Consider the following 15,036-nt stretch of genomic DNA (forward strand, 5'->3'; position numbering starts at 1 on the left):
TTCCTACCTATGTCGTTGGTACCAATGTGCACCACGACTTCTGGCTGCTCCCCCTCCCCCTTAAGGATCCTGAAGACACGATCCGAGACATCCCTGGCCCTGGCACCCGGGAGGCAACATACCTTCCGGGAGTCTCGCTCGCGACCACAGAATCTCCTATCTATTCCCCTAACCATTGAATCTCCTACAACTATTGCTTTTCTATTCTCCCCCCTTCCCTTCTGAGCCCCAGAGCCAGACTCAGTGCCAGAGACCTGGCCGCTAGGGCCTTCCCCCGGTAGGTCATCCCCCCCAACAGCATCCAAAACGGTATACTTGTTTTGAAGGGGAACGGCCACGAGGGATCCCTGCACTGTCTGCCTGTTTGTTTTTTTCCCCCTGACTGTAACCCAGCTATTCTTGTCCTGTACCTTGGGTGTGGTTACCTCCCTGTAACTCTTCTCAATCACCCCCTCTGCCTCCCGGATGATCCGAAGTTCATCCAGCTTCAGCTCCAGTTCCCTAACACGGTCTTTGAGGAGCTGAAGTTGGGTGCACTTCCCGCAGGTATAGTCAGTGGGGACACCGGTGGTATCCCTCACCACCCACATCCTACAGGAGGAGCATGGAACTGGCCTAGCCTCCATCCCCTCTTACCTTACAGAATATAGCTGCTGTGTGGACTAACTAGATCTCCGCCCTCCGACTCTGCTCCCAGTCAGCTACACTTCCTGTAAACTCCTGGCTCTCTTCGCACTCTTTGCGGAAATGTCGGAAACAAAATGAAAGGAGCACCTTACTCCCTCCTCACCTAACTCCCTCGGTCACCAAACTCTCACTATCGCACTCAAAAAGCACCAAATTCAGCACTCCCTCGGTCACCAAACTCTCACTATCGCACTCAAAAATCACCAAATTCAGCACTCAGTGCAAACAAAGTCTGCACTGTAGGGGATCACTTTTATACTGTGAATCTAGCCTCTGAAAAACTGGCCTAATCCAATTAACTAATTAACAAGCTCCAGCTGCAAGTGCCTAGAAGTAGAAGCCTGTTTAAAGCTGATTGAAAATTCACCTTCTAAACCAAACAGCAACTTTTAAGTTAATTAACTAAATAAAAGAAAGACTAAACTTTAGATAAAAATGAAGCCTTGTACTCCCTCGGTCACCAAACTCTCACTATCCCACTCAAAAAGCACCAAATTCAGCACTCAGTGCAAACAAAGCATTCATGGTCTTAAGTTTTGAACTCAATGTTGAGTCCAGAAGACTGCAAAGTGCCTAATTGGAAGATGAGGTGCATTCTTCCAGTTTGTGATGGACTTCACTGGAACATTGCAGCAGGCCAAGGACGGACATATGGGCATAAGAGCAGGACGGCGAGTTGAAATGGCAAGTGATAGGAAGGTTAGGGTCATACTTGCGGACTGAGTGAAGGTGTTCCACAAAGCATTCCTGAGTCTCTTTCCACAGATGCTGCCAGACCTGCAGAGATTTTCCAACATTTTCTGTTTTATTTAGATTTCCAGCATCCTCAGTATTTTAGCTTTTATTATCACTTTAAAAAAAAAACCACATAGGGGCAGCACGGTGGTGCAGTGGGTTAGCCCTGCGGTCTCACGGCGCCGAGGTCCCAGCTTCGATCCCGGCTCTGGGTCACTGCCCGTGTGGAGTTTGCACATTCTCCCCGTGTTTGCGTGGGTTTCGCCCCCACAACCCAAAGATGTGCAGGCTAGGTGGATTGGCCACGATAAATTGCCCCTGAATTGGAAAAAAAATGAATTGGGTACTCTAAATTTATGGAAAAAAAAACAACACATAGTCTGGTCATTTACCACATTGCCATTTGTGAGACATTGCTGTGTGCAAATTAGCTACCCAAACTGGCTACCATTGCTTCCGACATCACAACAGAACTACACTTCAAAAATGGACTGTAAAGCCCTTTGGAACATCCTGAGGTTATGAAAGGCTCTATATTGATGCAAGTTCCTTCTTCCTTAAAAATGAAGTATCTTTGTTGTAGTGTCTGTATGGCTCTTATCTGATTAGTAACTGGTTATGGAGAATGCACCAAGGCAGCTAAGCAATTTGTGGCTTGTAACTGAATGCTTAAACTCAACAAGCAGCATGCAAAAGGTCAGCTCCAAATGTAATTTCTCAACCTATACACAGCCAACACTTAGCTTGTTATGAATGCTAATTTCTGGTCTCTTGAGGTGGGTCAAGTGTGAGGTTCAGAAGGTGGAGAAGGTTAAGGACCCTTTTCCTCACCTCTTGTTCTGAAAGCCCTTGGCTGTCATGGACGCAATGAAATGGCGACCAGCCACATTAATTAGGGCAGCGCTGCATATTAGTTACAGCAAACTGATCTTCCACAAGAGCATTTTAAGGAACCTGAAACATAACGTTATAAATGAGCCTATTGCATTTTGAAGATTCAATTGACTACATAAGCGATGAGTTTTATACAACCCGAAACAGAGCTCTTTATTCAAGTTTCAAACATGATTTTTTAAAAATTCTTCTTTGTAAAATTGTGGTCTTTTACACACACTTATCTGATGAATTAAAGGTTGGAATACTCTGGTACCAGGTCAGTAAGATGGATTACAAGTTTTCAGCACATTTACAAAGGGACGTTTATTCTGAAAGACATATTCCAGTGTGTTTTGAAAGTCTGACTATTGTTTGTACGGATGGGACATAATTGGGCTGGTAGAGAGAGGTTCTGCTTCATCAGTTCATACTTGGAGAATCCTGCAAGGTAAGAAAGGGCTTGATTAGATGAATGTAGAGAAGATGTTTCCACCTGTTGGGTGGACGTTGGTTGTTGGTGCTTGGACTCCACATCGGAATCACCTCCTTTCACATTTGCCAGGTGCATAAACTCCACCACTTGCCAAAAGTAGTCAGTTTGGAGAGCAGTGGAATCTTTACTAACCAAAAGGCAGCTTGTCAAACCCCTGTGCCAGTTGGTACACCTTTTGTGTTTCCCATATTTTCATTGGCAGTGGCGGGATGATATATCCATGCCAGCCCCCCCCCCCCCACCCCCTTTAAAACATTGCACAATTATAGATGTGGTTTGAAGGGGCCAATGGAACTGAGCAACGCCCCTAGTTCTCCACTTCTCTCACTCTTGCACTTTCTGCCAGACTTTTGACTACATCCAACACCAGACTTTGTACCTTCCTGAGTGATTTTCAGCACTGAGACATGGCCATCCTCCTGGAGCCATCTGGATTTTTGTTGAGTGCTGTGCACCAAGTTCCGCCATCTGCCCTGGTAGGATTCAAACCCGGGTCCCCAGAGGATTACCCTGGGTCTTTGGGTTACTAGTCCAGTGACAATGCCACCGCCTCCCCTTGCTTTATTTTCAATACACTGATTGGAGATAACAAGTGCTGTGTTTCGTTTAGAACACCGACTGCATGCACCGACATAACAGGCCCATCCACACATGTAAAATAAAATGAGAGTTGGACTACCTGGTTTTGTAGTTAGCCACTAAACCGCACTAGTTAAAACTGGACAGTTGACCACCTTAATACTAAACTATTCCAATATTTGACCAAAAGATTTAATGTAAAAATTTCAAGTGTCCTTTTGGGCGGTTTGCCAGGGTGATTCCTCCACACCAGTTTTCTCCCTCCTGTCCTGCAGGCACTGACTTACCATACCTCCCTCCATTATCCCAACCTGCCGGCTTTTATCGGTGACATTCACACCGGTATTTACCCACACTTAATCATTATTTTGGGCCTTGTGCAATTTCTCCCTGGTCTAGGTTGCAATTCTTTCAGCAGTGGGGAGCTGAACTCACCGGCGAGACTGGCTACCAAAGAGATGGGGCCGCCATTTTGAAAGGGTGCCCCGATCTCTAAGTGAACTTGAGGGTCCCCCACATCTTCCCACCCATGGGCAATGTCACACCCCACACTCATGGACATTATCCACAGCCCACCAGTCAGGATACCCCGCTGTGGGGTGGTTTAGGGCCCTTCCTTTTAAGGCCTCCCTCTCCCTTCCTCTTGCCTCTTCCATCCCCTTTCAGGACCCCCACCCTTAAGCTCCCCCACTCTTTAGGATGCCCCTTCATACCTGCCCTTCACCCCCCTCCCTTGGTTTTAATTGGTGTCTCTCGCCACGTTTGGCTGGGATCCGTAACACGCCACCGGGAGTGGAGTGACCCAGTTACATCGTGAACTGATTCGCGCCTGGCGCGGATCTCAATTTTGGCCTTTCCAGCTATTTAACCGGCGCACGCCATATGCAACATAACAGCTCAGTTAGACTGTCTTTGTTATCGCACTTAATGTTGTAACAAGGGGCAGAATTTTACACTCCCCCACCAGTGGGTTTGCAGGTGGGGAATTCCTCAGTGGAGCTTACTGTTGGGTTCCTGACCTCTCTGCAATTTTACACTGGGGCAGGCAAGGCCTCAGCCCTTGCCCAAAATAAGGACTTTAAGTGGCCAACTATTGACCACTCCAAGGCCATTTCTCACCCAGCCTCAATTTTAAGGTTGGCGTGGGGCAGCACGTTGTGGCAAGCTCGTTCGGCAGCACGGTAGCATAGTGGATAGCACTGTGGATTCACAGCGCCAGGGTCCCAGGTTCGATTCCCCGCTGGGTCACTGTCTGTGCGGAGTCTGCACGTTCTCCCCGTGTCTGCGTGGGTTTCCTCCGGGGTTTCCGGTTTCCTCCCACAGTCCAAAGACGTGCAGGTTAGGTGGATTGGCATTTGATAAATTCCCCTTAGTGACCAAAAAGATTAGGAGGGGTTATTGAGTTACGGGAATAGGGTGGAAGTGAGGGCTTAAGTGGGTCGGTGCAGACTCGATGAGCCGAATGGCCTCCTGTACTGTATGTTATCTGTGGGGGGAGTCTCCATCAACCGTCTTTTAAGTTCTGGTAACTGCAGGAGTTCCTGCCAACCCCAGCCTCTTTGTCAACACCCAAATCTCTCATTGTCCTACTCCCTGAACCTCCCCGCCCTGAGACCCCCCAAAACCTACCTCTTCCAGGAATCCTGGAATTCCGGACACTGCGCACAGTCCAAATCCTGCAGTTTCTGATGATAAAGAATCTCTGAGCATGCGACCACAGAGGTGTAAACTGGGCAGAATGTGCGACCAGAGAGGTGTAAACTGGGCAGAATGTGCGACCAGAGAGGTGTAAACTGGGCAGAATGTAAGGGAATTTAAGGGGAGGGGTACGGTTGATGGTGCGTTTATAGATTTCAGACGCTTTCTGAAGGCAGGGGTATAAGAGTTGAAAGGTCAGAATTTGATAGTGGAGAGTGAAGTGGAGCACGGACGTGAGATGTTCGTATAGGGGGTGTTGGAAATTAATTCTGCATGTAACGTAAAAAGAGAAAATATGGCAAATTCTGCAGATTGTTTGTGTGGGCCCCTCCCGTGCCTTTTCTTCATTCAAGCTATCTGTTTTTCCCCTAATGACTATCTATTGCCGTATTGAGAAGATCTTTTACATTATCTAACAAATTTCTCTTGAGTTTACAGATCATTGGACCGATTAACTCCCTCTCAGTAATTGGAGTTGACTTTCACCTTTTTGTTCCCTTCAGGGCTCTTTTCTTTTACCAACTTTATACAGGCATTTGCTTTTCTTTTTGCTTTGGGTATCTATGAAGGATACACACTCTGTTAATCTCTCTGATGACGCTGACTGTCATGCTGTGCATTTCCAACATTTTCTGTTTAAGCTTCTTGATAGAATTTGACTTTGTTTTGTCGTCTGAATACAACAAATTGCAGAGGTAGACATCATTAGGTGGGGAGGAGTGCAGGAACACATGGAAAATACGTCATGTATGCTTAAGAGGTTAATTAATATCCCATGAGTATTCCTGCTAGTAAACTGTTTTTAATTGTTTGAAACCTTTGTTACAGAGTTAAATTAAGAATGAGTCCAAAGAATCCCTACAGTGCAGAAGGACATTCGGCCCATCGCATCTGCGCCAACACTCCGAAAGTCCCACTCCCCCGCCCTATCCCTGTAACCCAGTAACCTCACCTAATCTTTGGATACTAAGGGACAATTTATCATGGCAAATCCACCTAACCTGCACGTCTTTGGACTGTGGGAGGAAACCCACACAGATAAGGGGGGAACGTAGAAACGCCACACAGTCACCCAAGGCTGGAATCAAACCCAGGTCCCTGGCGCTGTGGGGCAGTAGTCATGGTCCTTAACATTACCAAAGAAACAGCAGGTCAGGATTGGCGTAGGCTTACATGCTTTGAGGAAAAAATCCGTGGAAAAGCTGGACCACAGTGTGCTGAAACAGATGCTGCTATAATCCCACAGTTTTATTGGAATGTGTTATCCCTCAGAATGATGAAAAATCTCAGGAGAACATGAACCATGAATAATGACTGGTTTCATCCTCTAATAATGCTGGTTCCTTCGAAACCGGTCTCTGACTGGAGTTGATTGGCAGTATTGAGAAGGAGGTAATTAAGTGTTTGTACCTCATTTTGATAAGTGGTTGACCTTTGTAAGCAGGAGATGAATGATAAGGACAGCGCAGAGAGCTGGTATGCAGGGGTATGAGTTAAGGAGAGCTGCAGGGCTCAACCAGTCCCAGAAAAGAATGACAAGTCCTCAACCTCCTGTGAGACTGTCAAGAATGCATAGCTTACCTCCTTTCAATGCCGAACTGGATGAGATTGTACTGGCAAAGATTTATTTTTACCAGAAGTATGGAACCAGAAGCATCTACTGCCCAAGTCTGTTCTTTGTGGAACAAAGAGGAGAAAGTGGGAGTCGTGCACTGAATCTTAAACAGTCCTAACGTCAGCATTTTACAAAGAGTCATATTTCTTTATTGCAAAGTGTAAGGCCTTTCAAACCCACAGATTTTTTGTGCTGTGTGCTGTTTTCTTCTCTGGTTTAAACTGTGTTGGAGTCTTCTGCATTTGCAACATGGTCTCATCAGCCCCGTATATGAGTCAAAAATATGAGTGTAGCTATCTGCTTTAATTCAAAATTAGATAACTCAAATCTTTAAATGCAGAAAGCCATCACCGAGTTATTTGGAGTAGACAGCGCTTGGATAGTATTGGGCCATTTATACAATGCTTTGTGACACTATTCTACTTGTAATGGGCAGCAGGCTGATGCTGCTAAATCTTTGTAGTTTTATTTAAACATTGATCCCATTCAGCAGTGTTCTTATTTGAACTGTCTGGGCCCCAAACTCTGGGGTTTCCTCCCTAAGCCTCTCTACTTCTTCTCCTTTAAGGCGTTCCTTAAGACAACTTCGGGACTGCAAACAACAATGGCAAACCCAGCTCCATCACCCTTGCAAAGCCTTTCTTACTAATAACCAGAGGCTTGTGCTACAATTGGGAGAGTTGTCTTACAGACTGGTCAAGCAGCAGCCTGACAAAATCATATTCATGGAATCATACCTTACAATGTCCCAGTCTCCACCATCACTATCCTTGGATATGTTCTGTCCCATTAGCAGGCCAAACCCACCAAAGCCAACATAGGTGGCAGCACAATGACGTATCACCAGGAGAGAGTTGGCCGGGGAGTCCTCAACATAGACTCCAGGACCCGTGAAGTCTCATGGCATCAGGTCAAACATGGGCAAGGAAAATGCCTGCTGATTACTCCTCAATGATGGAGGATCCAGCACATCAGTGCAAAAGATAAGGCTGAATCTGTTACAAACCTTTTCAGCTAGAAACGCCAAGTGGATGATCCATTTGGCCTCCTTCAGAGGTATACCAGCATCACAGATCTGTCGTCAGCCAATTCAGTTCATTCCACATGATATAAAGAAACGGCTGAAGCTACTGGATACTGCAAAGGCTATGGGCCCTGAAAATATTCCGTCAACAGTGTTCCAGAACTTGCCGCACCCCTAGCCAAACTGTTTTTGTACAGCTAGAACACTGGCATCTACTCTGCAATGTGTAAAGTTGCCCAGGTATGTCCTGTACACAAAAGCAGGACAAATCAAATCCAGTAAGTACTGCCCCTTGAGGGGCTAGCCCCGTGCCGGAGTCATTGGCGCGCCACCAGCCGGCGGGAAAGGCCTTTGACGCCACACAAGCCGGGGCCGAAAGAACTTCACCGATTGGCGGAAGTCTGCGCGGGAGCGTCAGCGGCTGCTGATGTCATCCCCGGGCATGGGGGGGGGGGGGGGGGGGTGGTCACTTCCACATCGGCCATGGTGAAGACTGTGGCCGAGGCGGAAGGAAAAGAGTGCCCCCACGGCACAGGCCCGCCCGCAGATCGGTGGGTCCCGATCACGGGCCAGGCCTCCTTGGGGGCAGCCCCCGGGGTCAGATCGCCCCGCGCCCCCCCCCAGGACCCCGGAACCCGCCCGCGCCGCCAGTAAGGTAGGTGGTTTGAGTCACGTCGGCGGGACTGGCATGACAGCAGCGGGACTTCGGCCCATTGCGGGCTGGAGAATCGCCGGGGCGGGGGGGGGGGGCGCCCAGCGGCGCGGCGCGATTCCCGCCGCCGAATATCCGGTGCCGGAGAATTTGGCGGCCGGCGGGGGCGGGATTCAACCCGTCCCCCGGTGATTCTCTGACCCAGCAGTGGGTCGGAGAATCCCACCCCTTATCTCCGTAACCCACCGAATCTACACATCCTTCGACACTAAGGGACAATTTATCACGGCCAATCCACCTAACATGCACATCTTTGGACTATGGGAGGAAATCGCAGCACCCGGAGGAAGCCCACGTTGACACGGTGGAAGCGTACACCCAAGGCGGGAATTGAACCCGGGTCCCTGGCGCTGTGAGGCAGCAGTGCTACCAGTTCTTTCCCAGTATATCTTTCCTTAGGCTATTGAGTCGAGTTTCAAGGACAAAGCAATGACTCATTCAGTGTCCTGTGTCCTACAGCTTAACTGGAGTGAATTTGTGAAGGGCTTTGCTGGCTGAAGCTAGTTTAAGAAGAAAGTGAGTGGTAGACATGACCAGCGGAGAAAGGGAGCATATGGCCCGCGTTAGGAAGAGTTTAAAGTGTGAGACAGGAGGGAGAGTTGGGGAGAGGGTGATCCGCTGAAACGAGGAGAATGCGAGATCAACAAGGGACCCGCTACTGTCCACATGTCATGATGTAACCAGCTGAGGCAGGGGGAGTGTATAACAGATAAAAACCCGTGCGCCCACACAAAAAAAATTTCATCACAAATCCTCATTCAGGTGAATCAGAGATGTACAAATATACTGCTGCTTCACAGTCCAGTGTCTGGACAAACGTTCACTCCAGGTTTGCACCTTGCTGGTCCTGCTGATCTGGTGGAACATAGATTATGCTGCTCCTAATGTGTGCTCCACCTGCCAAGGTGGAGATTGATTTTCTTCCAGCACACTCGGAGGTGACTCTTTGGACTGTCATCTGTAGTCTTCAAATCACGGAGTACTGGCTCCTGTCCAGGCGGAGCACCGAGCACTCAGGATTTACAAAGCCTGTAAAAAAGTCTGTCTCTCCTCTGCAGCCTCTTTTCCCAGAGCATTTGTGTATCGCAGTTGGCTCCATCTGGAGTGAAAACCTTCTACTAGCCAAAGAACCCGCAGCATTGCTTGCAGCTTGTAGTAATGCCATCCAAATGAAGCTGTGCAATTTTCAGAAGCTGTTGGAAATACAGCAACGGTTGCCTGTGTCACAACTCCCTTGCTTGGCATTGTAACCCGCCATCCTTTCTCTTTGATTTGTTTTCCCCTCGAGTCATTCAGCTCTCCAAATGACGTAGTAACTTAGTCCTCTGGTATTGAACAATTTATCAACAGCAACTTGAATTTATATAATGTCTTTAATGCAGTAATATGTCCCAAGGTTCTTTCTTCAAAGAGGTGTAAGCAGACAGACATTAACTCCCGGCGCATGATTTTGTGTTTGGGGATCAGGACCCCAATTACCGGCCAAGCAACTGCCCACAGTTCAGGAGTGAGAGAGAGAGAGATGGCGCACCCATCTCAAGGTGCCCTTTCTGCAACTTTCAAAGGTTTTAAATTAGCCAATAGTCCCAGGAGCCGAGCTACCATTGTGGAGGGAGATCCCCTCCAGTTCCCCTCCACAGGGTGGCCTGTGGTCAGCAGGCGGGGAGGGCCTCAAAACCTGCGTGGAATGCTAGCCCCCCACCCCACTCCAGTCTGTTAGCCGGGAGGCCATCTGCAGGCAACTGGTCTGTCCCTCACCCCTTTGGGGGGGGGGGGGGGGCATCATTCTTTTGGAAAATTCATGTTGGCCTCTGGCAATAAGCCTTAATAGGCTACCCACCGCTTACGTACATACAAAGAACAGGAGTAGACTATTCAACCCCTTGGGCCCGCCTGACAGTAACCTCAAATCTGCATCCCAACTAACCCCAATAACCTATCACCTCCTTGCTGACCAAGAATCTATCCACCTCTGCCTTAAAAATATTCAAAGACTCTGCTTCCGCCACCCTTTCAGGACGAGAATTCCAAAGACTCACTACCTTTTGAGAGAATTTTGCCTCATTTCCGTTTTAAATGGATGACTCTTTATTTTTAAACAGTGACCCGCTAGTTCTTGATTCTCCCACAAGTAGAAACATCCACGGTGGCACAGTGGTTAGCACTGCTGCCTCACAGCTCCAGGGACCCAGGTTCAATTCCAGCCTCTGATGACTCGAGTTTGTGCTTTCTCCCTGTGTCTGCTTGGTTTCCTCTGGGTGCTTGCCCCTTGTGTCCAAAAGGTTAGGTGGGATTACTGGGTTACAGGGATAGGATGGAGGAGTGGGCTTAAGTAGGGTGTTCTTTCCAAGGGCCGGCACAGACACGATAGGCTGAATGGACTCCTTCGGCACTGTAATTTCTATGATTCGATGTTCCTTTCCATAGACACCTGTCAACGCTCCTCAGGATCTTATATGTTTCAATTAAGATGTGGGCAGGTAGCCCCTCTGTTTCCCAATCCCACCTCTGGGAAATGGCCCAAGGTGGGATGCTGCCGGCAGATGGTTTGCCGGCTTTGGTTGCCAATTCCTGTGCCCTCCTGCCTCTTTACTCGGCCCCAAATGGGGGTGAAAGACCTGTGCTCAGGCAGAGAAGGAGACATCAGGACAGAGGAAAGAGAAGTGGAGAGGGTCAGCTGAGGTGAAGGGTGGTGAATCACCTGCGCAATATAATTGCTAATCTCACCAGGAAAGCCTGTGCGCGACCTCAAGCTAGCAACTTGATGGAGCAGTTAGCACTATTACAGGTCGCATTATTTCTCTAGATGTAGGGTTCCAAAATTGTGATTCACAACCCCGTGTGGGGTCATGGGGAAAGCAATTGGGGTCATGGGCTCTGAGGCAGTAATGACTGCTGTGGAGTGCAGACTCATATTTTGCAGTCCTGCGATTGGCTGTGAGGCCCCTTGAAATAAATACAAGGTTTTTTGCAGATGGTGTGTTGAAATTTAATGAGCTCTGGTACCCGATCACTGGCACCAACAGAGCATGCAAAATTGTAGATGAGTTCATAGAATCCCTGCAGTGCAGAAGGAGGCCATTCGGCCCATCAGCCCGGCTTGCTCAGTCCCTAGAGCATCGGTCTCTTAATCCCAGGGTCGTGGGTTCGAGCCCCACGTTGGGCGCTTCCATATTAGGGGCTGGTTTAGCAAGGGGCTGGTTTAACACACTGGGCTAAATAGCTGGCTTTTAAAGCAGACCCAGGCAGGCCAGCAGCGTGGGTTCGATTCCCGTACCAGCCTCCCCGAGCAGGTGCCGGAATGTGGCGACTAGGGGCTTTTCACAGTAACTACTTGTGACAATAAGCGATTTTCATTTCATTTCATTTTTAATTTCATCAGATCTGCACCGACCCACCGAAAGAGCACCCCACCTAGGCTCACTCCTCTGCTCTATCTTGGTAACCCCACGGACACGAAGGGGCAATTTAGCATGGCCAATCCACCTAACTTGCACTTGTTTTGGACTGTAGAAGGAAGTCGGAGCATCCGGAGGAGACCCACACAAACATGGGGAGAATGTTCAATTCCAGCCAAGGCAGGAATTGAACCGGGTCCCTGACATTGTGAGGCAGCAGTGCTTGCCACCGTGCCATCTCGATTGTCTTTTGTGCTGTTTTAACCTCCATCCTGCTCAATAGCCGAGTTACCTCTACCCTCCCCAGTTTTCTCTCTGGGCTCGCACTAAGTGGGAAGCATTAAAATGAGGTCACAGCAGAAAGTAAGTATGGGAAACACTTTTCGAGATGATGGCGGCAGCTTCGGCTGAATATCATTCACAGAGATTTGAAGAATTGGATTATCTAAACTGCCTACCCATGGAGCACAACCAAGGAAGGTAAAGTTAGGGTTGGACCAAGGGGAAATAACCCGAGAATGGAACCAAGCAAAATAAAGGGTCGATCAAGGCACCAAGTCTGAAATCTGAAGGAAGATGTGGCACTGATGCAGTAGCCGGGACTGCACAGTTCAATGCAAAATTCCAGAACTTGAGGCTAATGTGCCTCGAGACATGGCTGTCAGTGGTGGGCATAGTCGGGGGCGGGGGGATAAATAAGAAGTCAGAATTGGAACAAAGACAGTTATAGACCTGACGGCGAGATGGGGAAGAGACCAGGAGGCACAATTTTGATCACCGAGTAGATTAGTGATGGGTGAATGGGATTTGGTGCGAGGTAGACTATAGCTGCAGAATTTGGAATTAAGTTGACATTTATGAAGGTGGCTGGCCATGACAGCTAGAATTATTGGGACTGGAACATAGCGCAATATCGCTGCCCAGTGAAGTGATAGTGCATGAGGGAAACATAAAAAGAGGGTCAATGCTCATACAGGAATCATTCATGGTCCCCTGCTCCACACAGCTGAGACTGTAGCCAAACAAAGAGGAGCAGGCTCACTCCCATTTCATAAGCAGAATGCTTCGCAGGTGGATATGAACCGCCATCGCTGTCTCATGCATGTAAGAACTCAGCAGCACCTGCAGAGTTCAATGGGTTATTGGTCTCTCAGGCCCCTTGCACAATGCTGGCATTTGATAGCCACCAGCGGGTTATTCCTCTGTCTGCTGCTCCCCTTCAATGGGAGAAAAAAAAATAACACGAGTGAGAAAGTGAATAAGAACCAGACCCAAGTAAAGATGTGAAAAAATATACGTGAAAGCAGAAGGTAAATGCCAAATCTAAATTAGTTCACACAGTTAGACATGTTTTTGATTGATTTACAAGAACCTTTAAGGCTTAATGTCTGCCAGCATTGTATTTCTTTTTCACACACTGAACTCCTGAATATCATAGCATCGTAGAATTTGCAATGCAGAAGGAGGCCATTCAGCCCATCGAGTCTGAACCGGCCCAGAAAGAGCACCCCACCTAAACGCATGCCGCGCCCCATCCCCGTAACCCCACCCAACCTCTTGGACACTAAGGACAATTCAGCATGGCCGATCCACCTAACCTGCATATCTTAGGACCGTGGGAGGAAAGCGGAGCACCCGGAGGAAACCCACGGGGAGAAAGTGCAAATTCCACACAGGCAGTCATCTGAGGCTGGAATTGATCCCGGGTCCCTGGAGCTATGGGGCAGCAGTGCTAACCACTGTGCCACCACAGCTTTATTCAGAGTTCCAGTCTTGGTGCCTTGATCAACCCTTTGCTTTTGCTCAGGGTTATATTCCTGAGTTATCCCCCTTGGTCAAACCCTAAGTTTATCTTCCTTGGTTGTTGCGGTAACATTTAAGGGGATGAGGTCTCAGGGTCATGTGACCCATAGGGCACATCGGGCTGGAGCACGCGAATCCTGGGTCTGAGCACGGGTTTTACCGTGGAGTCATGGAGTGCATTCTCTGTCAATAATTATTTGCCTTAGTAAACTGTTTACTCGGTTGGCTTTCAAGATACTACATTTGGTGACGAGGACCAATCGGAGTGCCTTCCTGCTGCTGCAGGAATTGAGAGAGATTTTGTGTGGAAGCAAATCGTTCAGCAGGTTGAGTGTGTCAAAATGCCCTTTTTGGGAAACTTGAGCCATTTGATCCTAACCTGGAGCAGTCAGGATTGTATGTAGAACCCTGCGCTATTCCATTAAAGTCTATGAAATTTACTGGGGAAGCGGGTGGAGGGGGTTGCGGAAAGAGAAGCAGCGGGTTACCCCATTAACAGCCTGCGGGGCCCCGACCTATAACTTGATTAGAAGTCTGACTTCTCCAGATGCTCCTGACTCGCAAACCTTTGAGGAGCTTGTGGATTTTGTTAAGGGACATTAGCACCCGAAGCCCTTGGCGATAATGTAACGATTCAAATTTAATTCAACGACAAGCCCCAGGGGAGACTGCAGCAGCAATCAAGGCATTCTTAAAACAGACGACTGTGCATTGCATGTTCAGGACTGCACTCAACGGCATGTCGAGAGACTGGCTAGTCTGTGGGGTTAAAGACATGGCCAAGAAAAACCGAAATTGTTCACAGAGGCAAAGATTACCTTAGAGGTCTCCCAGGCTATGGAAAGTGCCAAAATGGGGGGGCAGAGTGTGCACGCAGGCGAGGTCCACCAGATTTGATGGGAGGCTGCTGGCAGTTGTGGCGACAAGGATGAAGGTGCAGAACGTAAACAGTAAAGAGGCTCGGAGAGAGAGTGCAGAGATATTGGGAATATGACCCACAGATTAGGAGCTATGAAGAATGCTATTGGTGTGTGGGAGATCACCTGCAAGAGAGATGTAAATTCAGGGCAGCTGCATGTTTTGCCTGCAATAGGAGGGGTGACATTAGGGGGAAGTGAAAGGCTAGGCAGAGCCTACAGAAGCCAACAAACAAAACTCCGACTCCACAGAATGGTGGCACAATGGTTAGCACTGCTGCCTCACAGCTCCAGGGACCTGGGTTCAATTTCTGCTTGAGTCACTGTGTGGAGTTTGTATGTTCTCCCCGTGTCTGTGTGGGTTTCCTCCGGGTGCTCCGGTTTCCTCCCACAGTCCAAAAATATATGGGTTAGGTGGATTGGCCATTCTAAATTGCCCTTTAATGTCCAGGAATGTGCATTTTGGAAGGGGGGGTTGGATGAGTGGATATGGATAGAG

At 48.5% G+C, this 15,036-nt stretch overlaps 1 protein-coding gene and 1 long non-coding RNA gene across 46 annotated transcripts in view; one reads left to right on the forward strand and one right to left on the reverse strand.

Moving 5' to 3' along the window:
• The window catches only part of ank3b (ankyrin 3b), a 1,101,178-nt gene that overhangs the window by 599,679 nt on the left and 486,463 nt on the right, over positions 1-15,036 (forward strand). The window lies entirely within an intron of this gene.
• LOC140392402 (uncharacterized) overlaps positions 2,491-15,036 on the reverse strand; it is a 120,927-nt gene continuing 108,381 nt past the window's right edge. Inside the window, exon 3 of the long non-coding RNA XR_011935335.1 lies at positions 2,491-2,739. This is a non-coding gene — a long non-coding RNA (uncharacterized lncRNA). The remainder of the gene's footprint in view (positions 2,740-15,036) is intronic.

This window comes from Scyliorhinus torazame, chromosome 16 (assembly GCF_047496885.1).
Source record: "Scyliorhinus torazame isolate Kashiwa2021f chromosome 16, sScyTor2.1, whole genome shotgun sequence".
NCBI lineage: Eukaryota > Metazoa > Chordata > Chondrichthyes > Carcharhiniformes > Scyliorhinidae > Scyliorhinus > Scyliorhinus torazame.